We start from the raw sequence: 19,082 nt of genomic DNA, 5'->3' as shown, positions 1-19,082 counted from the left end.
TCTGCATCTATTGAGATGATAATATGATTTTTGTTAATTTGGTTATTGATATACTCAATTATGCTAATAGTTTTCCTAATATTGAACCAGTCCGGCATTTCTGACATAAGTCCTACTTGATTATATTGTATTATCCTGGGGATGATTTTCTGTAATCTTTTTGCCAATATTTTATTTAAGATTTTAGCATCAATATTCATTAGGGAGATTGGTCTATAATTTTCTTTCTCTATTTTCAACCTACCTAGTTTAGGTATCAGTACCATGTCTGTGTCATAAAAGGAATTTGGTAGGACTCCTTTGATCCCTATTTTTTCAAATAGTTTATATAGCATTGGAGTTAATTGTTTTTTAAATGTTTAGTCGAATTCACATGTACATCTATCTGAACCTGGGGATTTTATAACTTGCTGTTTCACCCAGTCATTCTTTAGCATGAGATTATTTAGTTTCCATTTATTTTTTAGTTTATTTACCCTGGCTTTTTATTGAATGTAATTTTCATTGCATCATGATCTGAAAAAGATGCATTTATTATTTCTGCCTTACTGCAATTGAATTTGAGGTTTTTATGTCCTAATATATGGTCAATTTTTGTATAATTCCATGAATTGCTGAGAAGAAAGTGTACTCCTTTCTGTCTCCATTTAGTTTTCTCCAGAGATCTGTCATACCTAACTTTTCTAGTATTCTATTTACCTCTTTGCCTTCTTTCTTATTTTGTTGTTTGATTTATCTATTTCTGAGAGTGCAAGGTTGAGATCTCCCACTATTACAGGTTTGCTGTCTATTTCTTCTTGCAGCTCTCTTAAATTTCTCTTTTAAGAATTTAGATGCTACACCACTTGGTGCATATGTGTTTAACATCAATATTGCTTCATTATCTATGCTACCCTTGAGTTCCCTTCCTTAGCTCTTTTAATTAGATTAATTTTTGCTTTTGCTTGATCTGTGATCAGGATGGCTACCCCTGCTTTTTTTTTACTTCACCTAAAACATAGTAGATTCTGCTCCAGCCTTTTATTTTTACTCTGTATATATGCCCCTGTTTTAAATGTGTTTCCTGCAAACAACATATTGTAGGGTTCTGGCTTTTGATCCAGTGTGCTATCTGCCTCCACTTTATGGGAGAGTTCATCCCATTCACATTTATGGTTAAAAGTACTAATTCTGTATTTCTTGCCATCTTGTTACCCCCTGATTATGCTTTTCTCCTTTCCTTCCTCCTTATCCCTTTCCCCAGTATTAATCTTGTGAGCACCACTTGTCTCTCACAGCCCTCCCTTTGTACAATCCCTCCCTCCACCTTATAGTTCTTCCCCTTTTCTTACCCCCTTTCCTCACAATTTCTGTATTCCCTTCTTCTTAGCTTACTCCTTCCCTTTTTACTTTTCCCCTCCCACTTTTCAACAAGGCAGGAAAAGTTTCTTTATAAATCGAATATGTGTAATATTTTCCCATTTAAGCCAATTTGGATGAGAGTCAGATATACTCTATGTTCATTCCCCTCCACTCTTTCTCTCAGATATAATAGGTTTCCTTTGTCTCTTTGTGAGACATAGAACCCCCACTTTACCCTTTTTCTGGTACAATTTCCTTTCCACTTCTAGTTTCTTTTTCATATTAGAACTGTAAAACCAAATTATTCATGTGGTCTTTATGTATATTTATAACAGAAATATAGTTTCCAAGATTTTTTTCCTTTTTATGTTTCTCTTCAGTCCTGTATTTGGAGATCAAACTTTTTGTTTAGTTCTGGTTTTTTCATCAGAAATAGATGAAATTCACCTGTTTCATTTAATATCCATCTTCTTCCCTGGGGAAAAATGCTCATTTTGACTGGGTAAGTTTTTCTTGACTGCATACCAAGTTCCTTAGCCTTTCAGAGTATCAGAGTCCAGGCCCTTCAATCCTTTAATATGGATGCTGCTAGGTACAGAGGAATCCCTGTAATGGCTCCTCTGTATTTGATTTTTTTCCCCTAGCTGCTTGTAGTATTTTTAATTTGATCTGATAGTTATGGAATTTAACCACAATATTTATTGGAGCTTTGATTTTAGGATCTCTTTCAGTAGGTGATTGATAAATTCTTTCAATGTCTATTTTATCCTCTGTTTCTATAACATCTGGGCAGTTCTCTTTGATAATTTCCTGAAAAATAGTGTCCGGGATCTTTTTTCATCATATTTTTTCAGGACTCCAATAATTCTCAGATTATCTCTCCTAGAAGTATTTTCCAGGTCTGTTGTTTTCCCAAGAAGGTATTTAACTTTTTTTCCATTGTTTCTTTTTTTCTTTTTTTTTTTTTCTTTTTTTTTTTGGTTTTGCTTGATTGATTCTTTGTCTCTGCTCAAGTCATTCATTTCCATTTGTTCAATTCTGATTTTTAATAAGTTATTTTATTAATTTACTTTATTTCTCTCTGTAATTGTCCAATTGAGTTTTTAAGTGAGTTGTTTTGTTTATGGATTTTTTTTTTCCATTTCACCAATTTTATTTTTTAGAAAGCTATTTTCTTTTTCCAATTCACTGTTTCTGTTTTCCTTGGAGTTGTTTACCTTTTCCAACTCACTAATTCTGTTTTTCAAGTATTTGATTTCTTTATCCACTCTATCTTTAAATGAGTGGGATGACTTATTCACACTCTCTTGCCAAGCTTCCTTTTCCTTTTCCCATTTTCCTTTTAGCTCTCTTGTGAGAGCCTTTTCAATTTCTTCTATGAGAGTCTTGTGTGTTGAAGACCAGATTATACCCCCTTTAGGGATTCATCTGGAGACTGTCTGTTTTTAGTCTCCTCAGGGTTTTAAGTCTGTTCCCTATCCATATAGAAGCTATCAATAATTAGAGTCCATTTTAAATTTTTGCTCATTTTGTGAAAGAAGAATCAAAGAAAACAAATTAACAAAAAAAAGCAAATTTAGTCTGCTTTTTTGGGGGGGGTAGAGGAGGGGCTGGATGGTATTATCGAGCTTCCTCTACAGCTTGCAATGGACAGCAGTGATACTTCTGCAAAATATGCCCTCCATTTTATCTCTGGTAGGAAGTCGCAATACACTGACCCAAGTTTCAGCCATAATCAGCCAGCCAGAAAACTCTGCTGCTTTTAATGCCAGAATTGGGTACTTTTTGGTCTGGGATTTCTGTCCTGGTTATTTTATGGCAAGCTTTAGTCTGGGTTAGAGCTGCAGCTGAGACTCTGCTCTGTCCTTAGGGATCAGAACCAAAGGGGTCTTGCTAACTTTGAAGCTTGTTCTCACTGGGTACAAAAGCCTAGCACTACTTCTCATGTTATAGCATCACCCCGGGTGCAAGTTTCTTCCTCAGTCCCTGGATCTGGGACCTGGAGGTGGGCTGTGAGTTGCTAGTTGGAAGCCTTAGTCCTATTTCAGTCCTCATGCTATGAAATTCTCTACAGGATAATCTTCCCAGTATCCATAGAACTCCATTTCTTATACTCACATAGTGTTTAAAAATGTGAATTGTGGTTTTTTTCCCTTAGATTTCCCAAAGAGGTTTTATATATTTTCGAGAAGTGGGGGAGAACTCTGCTATTCTTCCTGCTACTCTGCCATCTTGGCTCCTTTCTATAAATGCTTCAGGCAATGTGCTTTCATGTTCTTTCTTGCCCTCTTTTCTTGTTGAGTTCTTAATCATTCTTTAAACTCAACTCAAATGCTGCCCTTTCAGCCCTCTAGATCTTATCCTTTACTTTATTCATGTCTACTTACAGTTGCCAAGTATTGTTGTGCATAATATTTATCTGTGAAAGTGTTCACTGGTTACATATATGCTCTCACTTTTCCCCAATCTCTCTTTTTTTAAATTCACAAGTTCCTTTGAGTTTTGGGAGATTATATATTTTCTTTGTCATTTGCTCAAACCCCACCAGCCTTTTCTTCCATATTTCTCAGAGGACAATGATTACTACCTTATTTCCATTTAATCATTAAATAGTGATTGGCTTTTATAAAGGGATATTACCTTTCAAAATAGAGCTTTTCCCAACTATATAGTAGGTAATTCACAACTCACACAAGCACTTCCTTCATCCTCATGATTCTTCCAGAAGCAGCTTCCACATGAAGATGCAATCTGAGCAAGCTGATGTGGTCTACACATGCCCCAGATTGTCATTACACTAGATTACAGATTACGAGGGAAAGAATTATGTCTATCCAAATAGCAGAAATAGCAGTGGCAGGGCTGAGAATTGCCTGGATGGAGATGAGAGTCATGTTTCCAGGTTAGGCAGAGTGGAGAGACTTTAGCTCTTTCCATCCATTGTCTTTGATAGCCTTATTCAGAGCCTTCACATGTTAACTCACCATAGGGCTTGGGACCCCTCAGTTACCCTCAAACTGCTGAAGCTCATATTGGTCTGATCAGCTACAGCTGGACACACTCTAACTCAAATCTCACATACTGATGTCATGTTGGTCCTCTGAGAACGAGGGACAACAACCATCTTTGGAGCACAGAGCAGGAGCAGGACAGATCAGGACCAAGATGCTGATGAGGGGGCAGGGCACTAGGGAGCTACTCTGTAAGGCAAGTACTATAGAGATCACAGGGAGAGATGCAGAACTGTGATCTCATCAGTGTAGGGGGTTTGGGTGTTCTTCAACTAGTGAAGATCAATATCTGCTCTGCAATTTTTAGTCTTGAGAGAATTGTCTGGGAAATTAAAAGTTTAAGTGATCTGCATAGGGTCATACATGTGTCATGAGTTATGTGTCAGAGTTATGTGTCAGTTATGTGTCAGAGTTAGTTTGTGAATCCCCTTCTTATTGATTCTTAGGCTATCTATCTATTGTACCAAACACTACAGTGTTATTATCCCTATTTTACAGATGATGAAACTGAGGTTCGGGGTGGTGAAATGATTTGCTTTTGGAACTACAGGTTAGAAATGTCAAACCATCTATTTCTTAATAGTTGCTAATTTTAATTTTTTTATATTTAAATAATCAGTCAATAAATATTTGTTAAGTGCCTACTATAATCTGAGCACATAATACAAAGACTAAATGAAAAACAGTTCTTGTGTGCAAGGATCTTACATTCTGTTAAGGGAATTCTGTGGTAAAAGGCAAATTAATTTAAATCAATATATTTACTAAGTGCCAGTATGTGCCAAGTACTGTGCTAAGCACTGAATATAAAATAAAGGCTGAAACAGTCCCAAAGAGTTTACAATTTAATGGGGAAAGCAACATTCAAACAACTTCATGTGAAAAAAATTGAAGATAATTTCGGAAAGAAGGCATTATTAGCATTAAAAGAAGTAAGAAAGATTCTTAAAAAAGAAATTGGGATTTTTGATGAGACTCAATGGAAGTCAAGAAGTGGAGAAAAGAAAGAATAGAAAAAAATCCATGGATTTTACTTGTAGGAAGTCAATAAGAATCACCAGTGCTACATGGATCAAAATTCATATGCTATGAATAGCATGAAAGGCAGTGTTCAAAATGAACTAGCTCTGATATGCATTACCTTGATTAAATAATGACTATTTTCTTCATTTTGAGATATCATGCTTTAGGAAAGGTATTGACAAACTGGAATTTATTCAATGTTGATTTTCATTGAGTCTATAAGAAATTAGGGTTGTAAGGGAACAATAGATACTAAAAAAGGTCACTTTACCTAGTTAAAAAAATTTCAAGCTGAGAGGTGAAGATCCTCAGATCTTCTGATCCAAAACAGAAACTATTGCTATTTACACTCACTCTAAGCCCAAACAGTGACTAAATGAGGCTTGGGTTCTAACCTACTACTGGTCAATCAGTGAGAGCTCCAAGTGTTTGGGTTTAAGGCATGGTCCTTAAATACAAAATCTAATCCATAAATCCTAAGATATTTTGCAAAATTTCAGAGATCAAAATTTATATTCATTTGGGCAAACTACCAAGCAGAGAGAGAGAAGGGGAAAAGGAAGAAAGGAAGTAGGAGGTAGGGAGTAGGAAGGAAGGTAGGAAGAAAAGCAAGAAAATAGGAAGGAAGGAAGGAAGGAAGGAAGGAAGGAAGGAAGGAAGGAAGGAAGGAAGGAAGGAAGGAAGGAAGGAAGGAAGGAAGGAAGGAAGGAAGGAAGGAAGGAAGGAAGGAAGGAAGGAAGGAGGGAAGGAGGGAGGGAAGGAGGGAAGGAAGGAGGGAAGGAGGGAAGGAAGGAGGGAAGGAAGGAAGGAAGGAAGGAAGGAAGGAAGGAAGGAAGGAAGGAGGGAAGGAAGGAGGGAAGGAGGGAAGGAGGGAAGGAAGAGGAAGGAAAGAAGGGAGGGAGGGAGAGAAGGAGGGAGGGAAAAAGAAAGGAAGGGAAGGAGAGAGGGAGGAAGGGAGGGAAGAAGGGAGGAAGTAGAGAGGAAAGGAGGAATGATCTGTATTACCCAACTGAACTGATCATTGGGGTCTCCAGCTAGATAGTAGGCAGCTCCTACTATTCATAGGTTGTTTATCCTTCATTTCTCTAAGAGGACCATGATGTCAAGATGATGAGGTCATGACTTATAAGAATTATCTATGTGAAGGACTGGATTGGGTCTGTTTGGAATCCAGGGGCATCTAAAGGGATAATTAGTTGGAAATTTCAGATAGTTCGATTTTGGCTTAAGAAATTCCTAAAGTTTGATCTGCCTGAAAGTAGAAGACACTCCCTTAATCAACAGTTAACTGTCCATCCCTCTGGTATTTATGTACTTGCCAGAGATGCTTTCAAATGGATTCTCTTACTTCTAGTGCGGGTGATCTTAAACCTAGCATCCACAAACTTGTTTTTAAAAACATATTTCAATGTAGTTGTTCTCCTTTGCCATTCTACGTATTTCACTGAATGCTCCTATTAGTGTTTTTCTAAGGAGTAGTCCATAATCTTTACCAGGCTGAAAGTGTACATGATGTAAAAGCAATGCAAAATCATCACTAACAGACATTAGCCTAGATGCCAGCTGAGGTTCCAGCTAAGTTGGAATGTCTTTAATGAATAGGGATTCCTTCTTATGAATAGAAAGAGGGTTAGGGGAGGGAAAGGGAAAGGGCAGATTTAGTAGACTGAGTGCTTTCTTTTCCTGGGTTGGCAGAGGCTGGATATTGTGCCCTACATATTCCATCTGCTGGAGAGAGTTTGTAATTGCTCCAGTATCAGTAAATTCGTGCAGCTGCCCTTTTCCTTGAGCTGTATGGTCTTTGGAAGTCAGAAAGCAAGCAGTGAGGATACAAGGAGGTAGGGTCAGTCCTGTACAGCTGGCCACCGGTTCCTGTCTGTCAGACAAGCATCATCTTGGCTCCACTGGCATTCCCCACCTTCAGAGCCCCAGACTCAGGAAACAGTAGTAAGGATGCTATCTAATTGCCTTTGCAGATATTTTATGAAGCTGGCCTTTTCAGGTTCATCATCATTAATATTTATGGTTGGGAGATGTTCCTCGGGGGCCCTCTAAGCAGCTCTCTTGCTTTAGAGGTAAAATTTACAGCAAGATGTTGTGAGGGTGGTTGTCTGCACAGGCTGTCGGCTTCTCCTGTGCAGTAGCAGATTTGTAAATGGTTTTGTATCAGTGTAAGCTATGGGTGTGAACATACACATCCTTTTACGGCTAATTAACTACATTGTTATTAATCTAGGAAGGAGTGTGGCTGTCTAGGCTAGGAGGCTTGGGATTTACTCCTGGCAGCAAATCTTCCTCCTTTGCCACTGCTCTGGTCCTGATCAGAGGGGAAAATTTCCTGCTCATTGGGAAGGTTCTTGTCCCTAGAGAAAGCTACCTGAAAGGTCTGCCTATAGCCAGGGTCCCTTTATAGGTGTCCAAACTTTCTGGTTTAATGAAACTTGATATTCTTGGCAGGAACAGAAGGAAGAAAAAGGATTTACTACCCAACCAATCCATCAATGAACTGTAGACTGTAGGGTGTTGGAAAGAGTTCAGTTGGAGAACATGTTACTACCAGAACACCATTAAAAATCCCATTCTCTATTATCCCTCCCCTTCCTCTTTCCTATCATTTCTTTAGGAGGACCTTCAAAAGGTCATAATAGCATTTACAAAGTGAAAAGTACTTTATCACTTATTAAATCATCTCATCCTCACCCTTTGAAGTAGGTGCCATTATTATCTCTCTTGTACAGATGAAGAAACTTGGTTTTTTTTTGTTAAATGATTTGCCTAGGATCACACAACTAGAGGATGAGGTGGAGTTTGAACTCAGGTCTTAGAGATTTTTAGAAGTTAGCATTAGGAAAATTCATATAGAAGCCTAATTTTATAAAATCCAGAAAATATCTAAAAGCATCCTCAGAATGATCAATGATCAAATTAAAAAAAAATATCTCCGAAGTCTACCATAGTACAAAAACCTTGGCAAGATGATGGGTGAAAAAGACCTATAGAAGGCTCAACTCAGGACACAAACTGGAAAATGAGTCAGCAAAGGGTAGAAAAAGTTGAGGAATTAGTGTGAACTGCAAAGGGCAGTGTAGGAAGTATTCTGATCAAAGGTTTTAACAAACCAGCCCAGTTCTAACACATAAGTGCCTAACTCCAGATCCTAGACCAGGACTTTCAGAATAGAAACATTTTCCGTAGCTCACAGGCAAAGATAGGTATTGGTCATGCATTCCTTAATACATTGATTTTCACTACCAGAAGCCCTCGGGTTGCTCAGAATGAGGGCTACCTCTGAGTGGATTGTGTAGGAAGCCCAAGATCTCTAGTATCTCATAGAAGCTTTTTAGGACTGAAGAGGATGTAACTAATTCTCCATGGGGGTTAGTATTATGTTCCCTGGATATTATATTTATATAATGTTATGTTTATATATCTATATAAGATATAGTTATAAATTAATAAATATGGTTGTGTAACTTATATGTATTTATATAAGATATGGTTATGTTATTTGTATATTTATATAATCCATAATTTTTAATTAATGTATTATGTTTATATAAGAGGAGGAAAAATGGACCATTATAAAGCAGAGACCATAGTTTTCCACCAGGGGATTGAAACAGAAAGAACTTATTAAATTAGAAAAATAAACCTAAAATTGGTCACCATTTATAGATTTTCAGGGGCACTGGAACCAAATTACAGAGAAAAAAGGCCCAAATAAGTCTAACTAACCCCTATCATGTCTATTGATGGACATGAATTTTATTTCCAATATATTTGTAACTACAAAAATGCTGCTATAAATATTTTGTGGTTTTGGACATTTTTTTGTTTTGTTTTTGTCCTTAACTTCCATGAGATCTTGACTTTTCAGTGGAATTTCTGAATTTAAGAGCATGGACATAATTATAATTTTCTTTTCATTTTTTTGTTATTTTTATTTTCCCGAGTTACAAGTAAGAAACAACAAATTTCTTTTTGGTTATATTCTTTATTATTATTATTATTATTATTATTATTATTATTATTATTATTATTTTCCTGAGGCTGGGGTTAAGTGACTTGCCCAGGGTCACATAGCTAGGAAGTGTTAAGTGATCACATTTGAACTCTGGTCCTCCTGAATTCAAGGCTGGTGCTTTATCCACTGCGCCACCTAGCTGCCCCTTTATTTATTATTTCTAATTATTTTTCAGAATGGTTGTTGGACCCATTCATAAATCTACCACAATGTATGATTGTGGCCACCTTTCCACAGTTCTATCTAAAGTTGATTATTCCTCTTTTTTGTTATTTTTCCTAAGTATGAAGTGGAAACTCAGGGTCAAATTGATTTGATTTCTCTTATTATTTATGATTTGGAACCTTTTTATAATAATAATAATTTGTAATTCTTTTGAGAGCCATTTGTTCATATTTTTTGACCACTTATGTATTGTGGACTGGTATATTCATCACTTTTCTCTTATCTTATCCAGGAAAGGAAGACTGAACACATATCCACACAGAATTTGCTGTTGAAAAACACAAAACTCCACATGAAAACAGATATGCAAGGCATATAAGGAAAGAAACAAGTATTAAGCACCTACTATGTGACAAGCACTATGATAAATGATTAAAATATTATTTCATTTGATGCTTATAATTTGAGACTTAGATGCTATTATCTCCCTCTTACAGTAAAAGAAATTGAAGTTGATAGAGAGTAAGTGACTTATCTTCAATCATATAGCTTGTAAGTATTTGAGGCTGAATTTGAATTCAGATCTTCTTTACTTTAGATCTAGCACTCTGTTCATTGTTCTATCCACTTGTCTCCAAGATAGTGAAATTTAGGAGGATAGAGTTGTAAGCAAAACAAACCAGTTTCAGAGTATGATTATAAATGTGATTAAAAAGAGAAAAAGAAAGTATAAGAACCAGAGGTCTGGTAAGAATCAAAAAAATGATAGCAATAAGGCATTATACCAAAGCTTTTGGGATTCAATCAAAGCAATCTTTAGGGAAAATGTAACTATCTAAATATTTACAATAACAACAACAAAAAAGGACAAGACAGAGCATTTTAAAACTTTGAAAAGTAACAAATTAAAAAAAAAAACTAAACACAAAAATAAATATAAAAGGAGATTAAAGAGCTATTGACATGAATAAAGTTAGAAACTTTTCTGGAAGGAGGAGGTAATATATTCACAAACTATTACCTAATATAGTAAAAAGGGGAAAGAAAATAAAATTTCCTATACCAAAATAAAAAAAAAAAACATAATAAATAAAAAAGGAAATTACTAGAAACTATTTTTGCTCAATCATATGTTACCAATATAGAAGAGAAATGAATGTTTACAAAATACAAAATACAAAGATTTTCCACAAGACATAGAAAATTTAGATAATACAATGTCAGAAAAAGAAATTAATCAAATAATAATTATATTCATAAAGTGAGGGAAAAGGGATCAGTTGGCTGTATAAATAAATTATATCAAATTTCCAAAAAAACCTCCAACCCCCTAAAATAATTAGCCCTAGTTTGACACAAATTGTTTGTGATAATAAAGATGGCATTCTACTGAAGTCTTATGAGATGAATAATATTCTGAAATTCAAATCAAGAATGAAGTCAAAGAATGCTATATACCAATATCTCTAATGAATATTAATGTGAAATTATTGAATACATTCAGCATTCAGACTATAGCTGTAAGTTTATACAATTTGACCAAGTTAGATTGATTGAATGAATGGTTAGGAAAGAATGGTTAGCTTAATATTAGTAAAACTATAAATTTAGTAAGTCATATTAACAACAAAATAATTGGAGAGAAAATAATTTCTTTTATATTACAATGTAATAAAAATGACAACATACATAAATTAGTTTACACATTTAGTGCCATGCCAATCAGACTTATAGAATAATTAATTTCTAGAATTATGGAAACTATCAAATTGCATCTCTACTGGTGGTAATACAAATTAGTAAGACTGCTGTCTTACAATTTACTCTTTCAAAAGCATACAACAGGACTCATATGTTTGCCTGTTTAATGTGTTTTTTCCACTGAGCTTTACCTTCAGGATACCAGTAAGTTTCTTACGAGTCAAGTTGACTTGAGTTTGACTTCCTCCTTTAAATAATTACGGCTGTTGTGGTAAATTATTGTAATGGAATATTACTGTCCTATAATAAATGACAAGATGAACTCAGAAACAAAACAGTACCTGGACAGACTTACATGACCTGATGCATAGTGAAATGAATGGAACTGGGAGAATGTTATAAACAGTCACAATATTGTTTGATGAATTGTAAATAACTTAGCATATTATTTACCTCCAGAGAAAGAACCAACATTATCTGAATACAGACTAAAGAATGCTAAAATAAAAACTGTCACTTAACCCCATCAAGATCATTTTCCTCACATATATGTATATACATATGAAAATATTTTCATATTTTATAGGTAGATTGTATCTGAAGGAAAAGATCTAGGCATTTATAAGAATTTCCGTTTTTAATGAATTCAATTTACCATTGTATCTCAGATTTGACCACTGTCTTTACTTCTTCCAGAAAACTGGACTTGGCTCCCAGAACCAGCCCTTCTTTAATAGGGCAGCTTTGGCTTTATCTATCCCAGATCTAGAGCTCTACAATTTCCTGGCTTTTTTGATCCCATGTTGCCCTAAATATGCTTATTTTCCTGTTCCCCTCAGCCATTGTTGCTCATCTTTAGGTCTTACCATCCCCCATTAAAATTAGTCCTTGTTTTGTATTACTAAAACATGATTGTTTTGCTTGCCATCCAGCCATCCATCCTATCATTTACTACCCATTTTGTCTCCATCTCCTTATCTTTCTATCCATCTTTCCACCTGCCTGTCACTTATCTGACCCTCCTCTATCCATCCCCCTATTATCTTGCTAAGAGTCATGTCCAGTTGTCCTGATCTTTATTTGGCCGCAAGACCCTGAGGGCTTGGGGGACAAAGTGAGATGGGGGACCTTGCGCGGTCTTCCCTCACAAGTCCAATTCCCTTGCACATCTCACTGTCACCTCCCCAATGTCATTAAGTGTCTCTGAGAATGGAGCAGAGACAGTTGCCCCACTGAGCCTGGCCTACACAATTTACCTTTTTCTTCTCTCTCTTCCTGTGGTGCTCCGTCCCAAGGACTCACAGGCTGGACTTCTGAAGGACCACGTCTTAAACTCACATGGCTCTAGCACTCCTTGACTGGCCCACAAAAGGTCCCAGACCAAGCACTTGGCCGTTGTTTGGGCCCTGATTGGCTCAATGAATGTAATGAAATGTGAAAGTATAGAAATAACTTATGGAACATCTTTGATGAATAATACTAGGAGCAAATGTAGCCAATTTGGCAGGTTGTGGTATTGAAGGGAGGAGAGTGATAAGAAGACTGGGAAGGTGGGAAGCTGCTTATAGCTCCCTCCATGCTCAACACACTCTCCTCTCCATTTTATTAAACAGGGACAGCTATGTGGCGGAGTGGATAGACTCCCGGCTTGGAGTCTGGATATGGATGAACAAGAATAAAACTTTGGCAAACTTGCCTACAAGTACACAGAACCCAAGAGAAAATATTTTCAAGCTCAAGAAAGCTCTTTCATGGCAATGGGGTAACTTGGGGTTCCTGAGTCTTTGTGTAGCTCCTCTGAGAAAGGTTCTTCCCTGGGTTCCCAGGGTCTTTCCTGGCTGTGGTGTTGTTGATGTTGATGCTGCCATAACCAGGGTTCTATCAGGGATAATCTCACCACAGTGATGTTAAGTAGAAATCTATGGTCCTTATGAAGTTAACAGTTTTCTTCTGATAGGGATGAGTTTGTATGATAGTGGAAGCTTTTCCTTTTAAGGGTTTGGATGAAGCTATTTCACCATCGCACTGACTTATTGGAATCAGAATTGGCAAGCCCCATAGGAAATGGTTCTCCTTACCCAATCCAGAATGCTTCTTGTGTAGTCTCAACTCATTTTACTCAATGTTCAAAGCATTTCACTTCTCTTGAACATAACTTTTCAGTCTCTCAGTAGAAGCAACTAATAATCATTCACACCCATTTTCTACCTTAGATTTATAGATTTTATAATTCAATTGAAGAGATATTCTTACTTGTAAAGGGTACCAGGGATTATAATTTCTTATTAGAAGACACAAATTTCTTACACAATGATTTTTACTACCATCAAATTTTATTGTATTACACAAGATGTTCTACCCTAGGGGTTGACAAACTATAGGAGCCTGAGAGCAAAGAATAATTTTTTCAAAAACAGCTCAATAGCTTTACAAAATCAGGCAACTGACCAGACTTGATCCTTGGGTCATAGTTTAATATTCCTTATTTTATTAGAAGGGAAGCAGAAAACTGGGGAAAAATTTTTCCATCTAAGAGCTCTGATAAAGACCCCCATTTCTAAAATATATAACTGATTCAAACAGAAGAATACAAGCCATTCTACAATTGATAAATGGTCAAAGGATATGAACAATTTTCAGATAATTTCTAGTCATGTGAAAAAAATTACTATTGATTATAGAAAAATGCAAATTAAGACAACTCTGAGGTCCACTACACACTTCTAAGATTGGCTAAGATGACAGGAAAAGATGATAAATGTTGGAGGGGATGTGGGAAAACAGGGACACTAATACATTGGTAGAACTGTGAATGGATCCAGCCATTCTGGAGAGCAATTTGGAACTATATCCAAAGGCTATCAAACTGTGCACACTCTTTGATCCAGCAGCAGAGATACAGATCCAGAGATCATAAAGTAGGGAAAGGGACCTACGTGTGCAAAAATGTTTGTGGCAGCCCTTTTTGTAGTGGCAAGAAACTGGAAACTGAGTGGATGCCCATCGGTTGGAAAATGATTGAATAAGTTATAGTATATAAATGCTGTGAAATAAGAAACAATAAGCAGGATGATTTTAGCAAGCCATGGAGAGACATGAACTGATGCTAAGTGAAGCGAATATAACCAAAGAGAACATTGTACACAGCAACAAGATGATCATCAGACTCTGATGGACTTGGCTCTTTTCAACAATGAGGTGATTCAGGTGGTTCCAATAAATTTGTGACAGAGCCATCTGCATATAGAAAAAGAAATTTGGGGACTGGATGTGGATCATAACACAGTATTTTCACTTTTGTTGCTTACTTTTTCTCAGTTTTTTTTTCCTTTTTGATCTGATTTTTGTGCAGAATGATAAATAATGGATATATGGTTAGAAAAACTGCACATGTTTAACTTCTACTTGCTATCTAGGCAAGAGGAGGAGAAAAGTTTGATACACAAGATTTTGCAAGGATGAATGCTGAAAACTATCTGCATGCATTTTGAAAATTAAAAAGCTATTATTTTTTAAAATGTCCTAATCTACTTAATGAATATCCTTATTCTTTGTCATCCAATATATTTACTATCTCTCCCTTTGTTATCTGCAGATTTAATAAGGTTTCAATGTGACTTTATTAATATAAATATAAAACTGAATTTTAGAAACTTCAATAAACAGGAATATTTTAATAGACTAAAGATTTATACAAAAGTGGAAACTTCTGCTCCATGGTTTTCTTAAATCTACATTAAATTTAACATGACCACCATTAAGTTTATCCTTTTCTGCAATTTTGACCAAAACAGGAATGTCTTGAACTCATATTGGACAAGCCCCCATTCTCTGTCTCAGTCAATGGCTTCCACTTCTATCTCCTGGCAATTCAATAACTATCCTTGGCTTTCTTTTTTTAACCTCATTTCCTAATGTAAGGAGAGTGTCCTACACCACCCCACTGCCCAATTAATGTGACTAACAAGATGCTCTATGCCCTGGTACTTTTCACTAGTGGAAATGGCTCCTTTACTATTAGAGCTAATCAATAAATCATTAAAACTAGATATGAATAAGTTGTAGATACTTCCAATTACATTACTTCAGGGACAAATATGAGTTTTGTTCCATACTAGCACCTGGCAGACTCGGGCTGACTCAGTCCTGTCTGGTCCTTTGCTCTTGGTTTTCTTCATTATCATTCTCTTTTGGTTTTCTTCACCTGGAGCCATTTTTCAGCTTTCCAGGGAGCTGAAATTAGCTATTACCTTTCATTTTGCCATTGGTGATAGTCCCATTATAAAACAGTCTTCTTCAGTCCCACCCCATGGGATAGAGTAGATTTCTCCCTAAAAAGCAACAATACTATCCCCAGGGTTTGATTGTTTGCCATGAGTAAAATTTCTAGAGACTTGTTAGTACTTGTTAGAACTTATTAATAATTTGTTGGTTACCTAAGGGCATAGAAAACCCATTGACATGGAATTGGGGATCCTATGGACTATGGAGATATCTTAAGACCATATATATCACCACATCTTGCCCAGAAGACCAGACAAATGTTTATTAAGGAGATAAGAGGAACAATTTCAATAATTGTTGCAATAATTATTTTAATAATGCTGCAATAATTTGTTGAATATCATTCATATACTATGGCTAACTTAACCTTCTTTGGTTTACTGTTGAATGGCTTATGAGTATTTCATTCCAACACTGAGTCTGAATTGGAAAGGGTATGAGTGAGTTAGACCTGTCCAAATGCCATCTTTGCCAGAAGTCCCATCTATGTTTTTAATACAATGGTTAAAAAAAGATTAACTTAAAGTCTGGTACAGATGTATAGTGCACTCAATGAGGGGTCACACGCTAATTGATATTAATAATTTAAGTAATCTTTTGTGTCAATTTGTCTAGTTATCAATTATTAGCCATTTTTGTTTTGTTCTTTCTTTCCATAGTTTTTATCTTGGCATGTAAAACAATCGTAGGGAGCTCTTAGTTTTTAGCTATCAGAATTCACAAAACCATTATTCATCAATGATCATGAACTCTCATCGGATTCCACTACAGGACTATGCTGAAACTAAATTCTGGCTTCTTTTGAATAAAGTGATGGATGGCATTGAATCATAATATTTCAAGAGATATAAAGGACCTCAAAAAACATCTAAACCCTTAGCAGATCTTTCCTTCTATCCTCTACCAGAACCCTAATGAATATATAGCCTCTGTTGATAAGGGATGCTTTACCTTGATCAATTCTTATAAGATGCTGAAATAATTTTGAGTTGGGTTGCTGAGGTTCTAGAGAACTGGAAGACAATCTTGTCCTGATTTTCACTGAAGAAAGAATGAAAAGTAAAACAATGTGTCTCACATCTATTCTTGACAAAATTCTAAAGTACATTAAGGGAATGGTTTGTGAAAACTTAGAAAAGCAGTAAATAGTAGCCAACATGACTTTGCTAAGGAATTTGTGTCAGACAAGTCTGACTTCTTTTTTTGAAAATATAACTAGAAAGATAAAGGAAATACTTTTAACACAATATACTTAGAATTCAGCAAAAGAAAAAAAAATGACAACGTGTGTTGGGATGTTGATGTCCAAAGGTGGAATGTGAAACTAAGCTTAAACCATATACTAAACACAAAACCAGTCAGCATCTTGAGCTTTCATTTAAGAGAAAAGAGAGATTTTAATTTTTTCATGAGCAATATCTAAGATAGGAGTCCTTTGATTCCATTGCTCAAGAAAAAACAAATAGGTCTTAGAAATGTCGATTTTATTTTAGGGTTAAGCTAAAAGGTGGACTAGAGTTTTGCATGTGAATTATGAAAAAAACATGGAGATGTCTGAGTGTGGTCAGCATCATCAGAATCTTGGTTCCATCCTGCCTCTGAAACTCCCTGTGCAAGTACATATGGAAATTCTTTTAGGTTTCTGGTCCTTAGTTTCCCCATCTGTACCAGGGATAATCCCTATAGCATTTATCTTCAGAGTGTTTCTGTGAAATTCAAAAGTACTTTGGAACATTAAAGTGATGTAAATATCAGTTGCTATTTTTCCATATGTAAGCAGAGGTTGGAAAATTCAGAGTAAAACACAATAGGAATTCCATGATTTTACATAATTTTACTCACCTCATTCTATATTCAATGAGTCCTGAGTGTTCAGTGTTGTGTTAAATGTAAAAGAAAATAAGAAAGGAGGAAATAGTAGGATTCTCCTCAAGGAGCTCAGAATCTCTCAGGAGAAGAGGACATCTCTCAAAAGTTAAATCACAATGAGACAGGAATGACAACAATGCAAAGTGCAAAAAGGTCCCACAGAATTCTGTAGGCAAAGGCACCTCAGGAGAGTTCATGGAGACTAAAGGTTAGTGAAGCTTCAAGGAAGCCATGAGGTTTGAGGGGTGTGCTGAAGGGTGAGAAGATTTCTTCATTTGGGAAAAGGGTTACTCTAGGTTATTATTAGGGCAATGGCTTCAGTGGGAAGATGACACAATGAACAGTGTGCTGGCTCTGGAGTCAGGAAGGCATCTTCCTGAATTCAAATCCGACCCCAGGCACTTACTAGCTGTGTGATCATGGGCAATCATTTCATCCTGTTTGTCTCAGTTTCCTCATCTGTAAAATGAGCTGGAGGAAACGGTCAATCATTTCAGTATCTTTGCCAGAAAAACCCCAAATGGGGTCATAGGGAGTTGGACGTGACTGAAATACCTGAATAGCAGCAACAACAAAGATGATTCATTCAGACTGGTTAAGATGACAAGGAAAAGATAATGACGAATGTTGGTGGGGGGGCATGGGAAAACTGGGACATTGATGCATTGTTGGTGAAGTTGTGAACTGATCCAACCATTCTGGAGAACAATCTGGAACTATGTCCAAAGGGCTAATAAAACTGTGCATATCCTTTGATCCAGCAATGCCATTATTGGGTCTGTATTCCAAGGAAATCACAAAGTAAGGAAAAGGACCCACATGTGCCAAATGTTTATAGAGTTTTGGAAATTGGAAAAGGAGTGGATTCCCATCAATTGGGGATGGCTGAACAAGTTGTGGTACATGAAGGTAATGGAATATTATCGTGCTATACAAAATAATAAATAAGCTGATTTTAGAAAGGTCTGGAAAGGTTTACATGAACTGATGATGCTAAGTGAAATAAGCAGAACCAGAAATACATTGTACCCAATAACAGCAAGAATGAGCAATGATCAACTATGAAAAACTTGGTTCTCCCTCAGTAGTTTAGTGATCTAAAGTAATACCAATAAACTTTGGACAGAAAATACCATCTACATCCAGAAAAAGAACTAAGGAGACTGAATATAAGTCAACACATTCTATATTCAATTATTTTTTCTGTTTTCTTTTTATCTCTTCCCCTTTTGCTCTGATTTTCTCTACCAACATGATTCATAAAGCAATGTATGTTAAAAATAAAAAAAAACAAAGATGATTATAAAATTCAGGAACAAGCCTCACATTTTCAGAATAACAGATATAGGTCTAACTGCAGCAGAATGGGGCATCCTATAGGGGGTAAAATAACAAACATATATATATAGGATGCAGTCCACCATGGAAATCCATGGTCAAAGAGTATACAACCGGTAAGCAGGGAAGGCTTCTGAAATGAGACATTTTTTTTTTTGAAATGAGACATTTTAACTATTCATCAACTTTACTTGACAAATGTTAAAAACCTCAAATAATTGTTATAACAACTAGTTACTAGAAATAGCTAAATTTTAAATATTAGCAAAGAGTTTAGAGAAAATGTTCTCTGTTAATTTTATTATACTACACCTATGAAATAACAC

The sequence above is a fragment of the Sminthopsis crassicaudata genome, chromosome 2 (genome assembly GCF_048593235.1).
Source record: "Sminthopsis crassicaudata isolate SCR6 chromosome 2, ASM4859323v1, whole genome shotgun sequence".
Classification (NCBI taxonomy): domain Eukaryota; kingdom Metazoa; phylum Chordata; class Mammalia; order Dasyuromorphia; family Dasyuridae; genus Sminthopsis; species Sminthopsis crassicaudata.
Note: the sequence above shows the minus strand (reverse complement) of the source record.